Below are 7,900 nucleotides of genomic sequence, written 5' to 3'. Positions count from 1 at the left end.
TTCCTGCACAATTTTATTAAGGAGTGTGGGTGGGATGTTGTAGACCAGTGGTACTTTACACCCCCTTCCCAAAAACACTCCACCCGCCCACTCAAGTACATAGCAGACTAGCATGCCATAGTCACCGATGTAACAATTTAATTTAACATCACTCTGCTGCAGATTTAAAAGCCCTCTGCTGCAGATACAGCTCAAGAATCTGCTGTTAGCAGTGAAGTAGCCAGTCAGTCACAGCTTCAAAGGATAGCTAAACACAGCTAATTAGACTCGAAAATTACATTTACAATTACATAAATTATTCAGCACGTTAGCAATGATATTGCTTTGGGGGGCAGAATGACTGAATCATGGTAATCATTTATGTCAACTCTGGAGTATTGGAAATCCAAATTGTTGTGTTGGATCTTGCTTTGGCATGCATTACTTTCTCCTGCATAACTTTAATTTTCATCAGCAAGTCCGATATTCTTATTAGTTCAAGAATATCAGACAAATATAAGGGCAAGGGAAAAGTTTAAAATCTGGCACCCTGTCCTCTAGTCTAGGAGTGCAGTCAGGGAAAAAAAAAAAAAGGGGGGGGGGGGGGGGGGGTTCAACAGTGGATAAATACAGCATCATAGAGTTACAATTTGCTATTCATTCCTCACTCAGAATGGAATCCCAGCATTTTTATAGGCACTGGAGGCTTTGTGAGTAGAAACGGCAGTTGAATTAATGCATCAATAGACTATGCCATCTTCCTGTCAGCTTGAGTAAATCCCCTGACGTCTTTTAGGGCTATTACTACAGATACAGCACAACGTCACACTGTGGCAACTGTCACCTTAACGCCGTCTCATGCCGATACAGCTCTGTCTAAACCCAATGACGTACATGGGGAAGGATGAATATAATGTGACACAGATGGTATTCGATCCCAAAAGGTTTCACACAACGAGTAGTGACTGACACTGCACAGGTGTGTTTTCTTTGTTCTAACTCATAGTGCAGATGAAGCAAGTCAGATTGCAAATTAAAATTAGAAGAGCTTCACAGGAAGTGATTAGTGATTATAAGCAATGCTGCAAAGGGGACTGGGTGTCCATGCTAAAGTGCAAACTAATAGACTACTAAGGAATCAGCAGAGCTGTTGGTATTATTAATGTTCTCATCAAACCCAGAAACCAGTGCAGGCACTGGTAAGCTACAAGTGATAAATTGGAGGCTGGTGTTACATTTTTGTCATTGCTATGAGCTGTGCTACTAGTGCATCTCGCACCAAAGCTGCTCAGTCATGCAGGACACATGGTTGAAAGGGTGAGGTGGGGACTAATTTGCACAGGTCCATGCAAACTAAATGAGGAGGCAATGGTGAGGCCATATTTCTGAGCTATGCACAAAAGAAATTATTTTCACTGAAAATTTCTTTTTTAGATTTATGTAATTTGGATTAAAAGAGATGATGTGAAAAGTAACAGTTTAATCAAAGACCATTCATTTAAATGAAATTTAAGTGCCACCTACTTCCACCTCTGACCTGTGTATAGCTGCTAGATTATGAACAAAGTAAGACATTTTTAAATGCATACAGCGCAACCCTGAACTTCTGTACACATTACCCCGTAAAGAGTATTCAAATATCCTTCAAAGTCGACATTAAATGTTGTTTAATCTGTCAGATCCTTAGTACAAAGTACAAATGGACCGATCAACTGGCCAGGGATCGGAATCAGACGATATTCAACTTCTCGACATGGAGTAGTGACTGGCTGATCAGCTTCCAGTATGTCTGATTACAAGCCAGCTAGTTTCATATATGTGCACAGTGCCACAGACATATAGGCACACACACTCACAGACACACACTAACCTGTTGTTAGAGGCAAACCGCCTCACTGTGTTTCCAACATCAAACTCCACAGACCCTTAAATCACCCTCACCCAGCTGAACATTGAATATTTTAAAGAAGGTAAGGAAGAAGAAGATGTTGTTAAAGTTAAAGCTATCCAGAGCTCATAGCCAGCCCCAAGCCAGCAGCCTTGGTATGAGTAAAGATCAACACAAAAGAAAAATTCCAGAGATGAGTAAAAAAAAAAAAAAAAGCGAGAGAGAGAAAGGATCAATGCCCTGTGATCTGGTGAAGTTCCTGACATTTGTTTTGGTATATGAATCTGTTGTACCTGCTTTATTTGTAAAGGTAAAATATGTCAGGCAGTGTGGATGCACAGCAACTCATTATTAGACAATTCTTTGAACTTGTTTCCAATAGACACATCATGCTCATCTGATCTGATCTTCTTTTGCTTCCTTAAAAAACCAGTCAGCTGCAGACCTTTTTGGCCAGAGCGGCGATAACGACGCCCAGGTTGGACAGTGAGCTGTTGATGGCGGTCATCTCTTTGAAACGGTCACCCTGAGACTGGCTCTTCACCATTCGCTCACTGCCAGCCAAGTCCACCAGGCACAGAGTGGCTACACACACAGAGAAAACCAACTCTTATAGGAAGCAGTGATCCGTTTTTCCTTCCATTAAAGGTAGTTTTAATACTTTACAAAACACTTCTTTTAGCGCTCAGGGGCTCAAACATTAACGTTGAGTCATCAGAGCAGATTTTGCACTGGTTACAGTAACAATAACTAACCAGACTAAATATTATAGATCCAAAAAGAAGAAGCCACATTCCTGATGCTGGTACTTCCAGTGTGATACATTTGCACTTGACATCCCTGCCGGCATTAACTCCCTCAATATCCAGCTGGAAGACTGAGTGGGAGCGAGACGAGCGGTCATTCTGGGCTGTCTGGGCAGTGGAGCGATTCTGATTGGCCAAAGCAATCAGACGGAGAACCTGAGAGGACGAGGGAACGTTTTAAAACATAGAGCATCGATAAAGTTTGATGTATTTTCAAAGTTTGGTAACAATTTGTCAGCAGATTTGAAATTAATTTGTTCTGAGCTACAGATGTCTGTCTGCTGTACCTGATCCTCATTGGAGACCCGCTCATAGGTGAGATTAGTGATTGTCAATTCGTTGCTGGCTGTCTTGCGGATCTCATGCTCAGGTCTCTTGCTGGACTTGCCGGTGAACACAAGGTCCCTCAGGGTCTCATTGTAAATTTCGACGAAGCTCGCTGTGAACGTGAACTGTGAAGTGAGTGGGGGTTAATGCCCCACACTCTTTTCTGTCACTGCTTTGAATGCACAGACTGGTCTTAATGTTGATCTTTGTAATCTTCAGTGTTACGACCCGGCTCAAAAGCCGCAACATAAAAACAGAGATGAATAGCAGAGTGTGGGTGAGAAGAGGTTTCATCCTAAAATGGAAAACCAGGTTGGCTAAAATGGCTGGTGCCACCAAGGCAAAGACTAGTGCACTGCCGGGAAGCTTGCCTCAGGTATGCTTTTATCCACACCTGACTAGGTGTGGCCAATTAGCACCAGCTGAAAACACTGAGACGATTAGAAGCTGCAGAGGGACGTAACATTCAGTATTGATATTTGTAAATGTAAACTATGAGGATTTATTTATTTTTAATTCTTTTCTTTTTTTTTCTTTTTTTTCCCTCTTTTTTTCTTTTTCCAAATAAATGTCCCGATTGAGTAATGAAACTAACCCAAAGGAGAATTCTAACAATATTAGACAGGCCATTCAATATGCTTTATCGTGGACAACTCGTGGCTAAAAACACACACACACACACACACACACACAAACCTCTAATCAAACATGAAAACGGATAATCCAGCTGAAGCTTCAGACAGCCGTCAGACAGTGAAACACTGCCATCTGCTGGACTCGAATAACAAAGACGCTGCTTTGACGGGTGAGGGAGTTTCAACAAGTCTGCAACGACTCAAGCATCAAACTACAGAACTATTCTAGCGGACATGGTGCTCTAATGACTGCTTCATTAACGCAGGTCAGAAAGGATCAAACATATCAATAAATCATAAAACACAAAACGTCTCTTATTGCCCAGGGCTCAGGAAGTGAGTGTGTTCCTTATAGCCTATTAAACCTTAGCAGGTTATTTTGATGTGTTACAGATGAAACAGCTATCCAGTAACATTCAGCTACAAAAACGCTTTTTTATAATTACTTTTTTACAGCTTCGCACTTTTACACAAGTTTTATCATCAGTGTCACAATGGCTGCTGCTAAAATTGAGTACAAGATATTTGTTGGCCTGATTAAAAGGTCTTGATGCGTGCTCAATCATCAGGGAAGTAAATCTCCAAAAGTTGATTCTGTTCTTCTGGACGTAGCGTTTTCAGTCAGAGAAACCAGCCGACTGAAGGAACAATGGGCTGGGAGGTCAGTTCCTTAATCATGATTATGCAAATTCTCATGACCATTGATCAACAACCACTGATCAATGGTCCTGAGTACCATTCACAGAGAGTTGGAGAACGGCTGCAATCACAGCATTGTAAGATGGTGACAGATGTACCCTTAGGCCCCCTCCTTGATTCAGAGAGGGTCTTTCCCTTTTCACGTAAATGGCCTCCTTGACTCCGCCCTCAAACCAGCGTTCATTGCAGTTATTGTTGACAATCACATTGTGTCGTGTAACCATCCAGCTCACATATTCAATGTAAATGATTTGTTGAACTGAAGACATGATGAATGTTCCTGCATTAAAACACATCCAGCCTAGTGTTCTCACTCTCCCTAAATGGATCTGTTACATTAGTGATATATGGGAGTTGTGTTTCAGTCTTTTCCACATGAGGACATTTACATTTAGTTTTTGCTTTACTGATGAGTGGCTGGTTAACCTGCAGTGGTTGAAGTATGTGTCGGTCGTCTGGAAGAGGAGGTGTAGAAGACGTCTTTAATGAATGTAATGCTCTGAAGGTGTCAGTGATTACTGTGAATTCATTATAAAAGTGGATTTCAGTGAATAAAGTGAATAAAGACAGGCCCTCATGGTGACGCTCAGGTGTCCATAAAGTGTAACAGGAGAGCTTTGTCATACTTTCAGAGATTTTACATGAGCCAGTCTTTCAAAAATTACATAAATAAATAATTCATTCATTCATCCACAGGAAACACAATGCTCATATCTGAAAGTAAACTCTGATATATATCCCCGACTAGAGTTACTACTAAATAAAGGATCGCCCCAAAATGACTAAATATATAAAGACACTCTCCAGAAGAAGTTAAAGGGATTTTATTTATTGTACAAGCAATATCTTCATAAGAATTACAAATTCTGCAGACATATTACCTTCTTACTGAACCTGAACAACTCACACACAGACGTGTCTGCTGCTTATCTTTGTTCAAACATGATGTTTTATCTTCTCTTCAAAACACATTACTCATCTTTCTGGCATCGTGTTACATGAAAACACCTGCATTCTACCTGTGTCATTGTACCACAAAGACAATGATTGCAACACTGTGCTTGCAAAATAGAAGAAATAAGACGACCAGCAAATACATAAAAGATGGTAAAAGTGATTCCATCTTTGTGTCTCCTCCCATTGTTTCCCCAGTCTGTCTAGTTCCTATATTCCCAGGACACCGCTGGACAATAAGTGGGTATTCCAAGACTGAGAGACAGCCAGAGTTGGCAAAAGATCAGACATTCTCCACTTAAGTAGAAGTAAAAATACTATTGTTCCAGTGAAAGTTAAAGTACTGATTCAACTTCATTACTCAGCTAAAGCAAAAAAGTACAGGCTCGAAGCGCTTACAGAGAAAAGCAGACAACAGAATACAACAGAATGCTGATGGCGGCAGTAACACACACTTGGAGGAGAGGCTCCAGCCGTCCATTCCAGCCCTATCCCTAACATTAACTCTAACCGTAACTTTAACCTTAACCCTATCAGGTCTTGTTTTACAAAGCGATTCATGATTAGAACAAAACACATTTACACATACCGATGATTTGTCACATAGCATCGTTACCTGTTGGGATGAGAACGTGTTGTTTCCAGAGCACCACAAATTGGGGTGTCTGTAGCTCAGGTAGAGCAGGAAACCTACTAATCAGAAAGTTGCTGGTTCAATCCCCGCCTGCTCCAGCCTGCATGCCAAATATCCTTGGGCAAGACGCTAACCCCAAGTTGCTCTCCGATGCATCCATCGGGAGGATGAATGCGTATTAATGTTAGATAGAAAGCACTTACAGAGAAAAAGCATAGAAAAAAGTGAGTGCATGAATGAGGCAAGTTGTAGAGAGTAGAAAGGTTTTATACAAGAACCAGTTCATTTACCGTTATATTTTAGTTTCATTTTCAGTTCTGTACTTTTTACATGTAATATTGATTCATTAGATTGACTACATGCATTAGACCTAACTTGCTGACAGCAAATTTAAACAACCGTAATAATTTATTTTCAGCGTCTGAAATATTTATTTAGTTTGTTTTTTGTTTTCTTTTTGGCTCCTGATATTAGTCAACTACTATTTGTCAATGTTGAACTAATAATGAATCTAAGAAAAGCTATTTGTCACGGTTGGCCAGCGTCAACCGTGGGGATGTGAGGAAGGAGGAGCCAGGCACGGAGCTCTGAATGCAAGCAGTGCGTTTATTTACAGTGAATGGAAAATAACAATAAATCCGCAGTGCGTTCCCGACTCCCGTGAAATGTCCTCTTCCCAGTGCTAGTGTTCCTTGTCTCCGCTCCTCAGTGTCTGAGCACCCCGTGCTCGCTGCCCTCTCGTCTCCACGCTTCTCCTGGGGAGATAACAAACAGGCAGCCGTAAGACACATACAATGCGGCAGACTATCCGTACTGACTGGCCGAGAGACTAACTTGAAGTCACGCAATGATCCAGCGTCAGAGAGAGCGCCACCGCATTCTTAAGTAGCTCCTCTGACAAGGCTTGATCAGCTGTGTGATGGTCTTCAAGTGTGGCCAACCACCTGGCAGGGCCACACCCACCAGGCCTGAAGGTGCCTGTAAACAGGTGCTCTCAGAAACTCCGGCATCCACACACAAACACAGATATACCTGCAAGCAGGGAGAACGAGGGACAGCACACCAAAAACACACATGTCCATAACTGCTGGGTCGTTTAGACTCCTGAGCTGTGCACGAGGGGTCGAACACCCACTGGAAGGCCGGGCACTGGTTTTCAACCGTAATATACCTGATGTGCTCAGGTAACCTGTAGCGCCATGAAACCACTGTCACACCAGGGCGCATAAGAAATGATGCTTTAAGAGACTGATGGGATCGGGCAGCAGGGAAAACATCCACAAAATGCTACTTTCAGTTTGACTCCCTAAGACTACCTAAACTAAGTAGAGTCATTACATGCTTGTTAAAAGCAAACTCTCATATAGTTTTTAATGTGCTTCTTTCATTACAATGACTAGATAAAGAATGTGGCCCTGTCTCTATTTAACACTGGCTACCCCAAAATGTTTCCAAACCTACAACTGTAACTTTCACTGAGAGATTTTTAGATACGGTTATTGAAGCTGTGGGGTTAATTTTTTAAGTAACATGAGAGAGAGGCAGCAGCATACTGTTAGATTATAATATTATTTTATGCCATGTTATACCCCTAACTAAAGATTGTGAATTATTATGTAGTTTTAGTTTGCATTATTCTCCTGAATTAGAAGAAGCTGATAACTATTGCATTAGTTAAACTGATTTGCATTAAAGTAGACTGCTGATTTATTGTGGATGAATGATATTGTTTTATGATGCATAATACTGCTGCAGAAAGTCATCGCCTTATTTGTCTGATTAGAAGAGAACAGAGCATGCTGGAGTTTTCTGCCCCAACTCAGCAGGAGCAGATAAACGGGGAGCCAAGGTCGTAGCTTAGGCGCCGTGTGAGAGAAAAGCATGTGAATGTTTAGGCTTTTATGATAAGGTGGGAGAACCAGAGGCTATAAGAGTTTGAGCAATGCTCCACCATTTTGAGATCTGAGGCTGTCTGCAT

At 41.5% G+C, this 7,900-nt stretch overlaps 1 long non-coding RNA gene across 1 annotated transcript; it reads right to left on the bottom strand.

The window, feature by feature from the left end:
• Positions 1-2,341: 2,341 nt before the first annotated feature.
• Positions 2,342-3,569, bottom strand: LOC146676599 (uncharacterized). Its single transcript, XR_014910571.1, has 3 exons — positions 2,961-3,569; positions 2,691-2,829; positions 2,342-2,452 (listed from the first exon to the last, which is right to left on the bottom strand). It is a non-coding gene; the product is annotated as an uncharacterized LOC146676599 (long non-coding RNA).
• Positions 3,570-7,900: the final 4,331 nt, after the last annotated feature.

The sequence above is a fragment of the Rhamphochromis longiceps genome, linkage group LG3, assembly GCF_057381845.1.
Source record: "Rhamphochromis longiceps isolate RC_006_pf linkage group LG3, R_longiceps_female_GT1.1, whole genome shotgun sequence".
In the NCBI taxonomy this organism is placed as follows: Eukaryota; Metazoa; Chordata; class Actinopteri; order Cichliformes; family Cichlidae; genus Rhamphochromis; species Rhamphochromis longiceps.
Note: the sequence above shows the minus strand (reverse complement) of the source record. Positions and strands in the feature narration are given on the sequence as shown.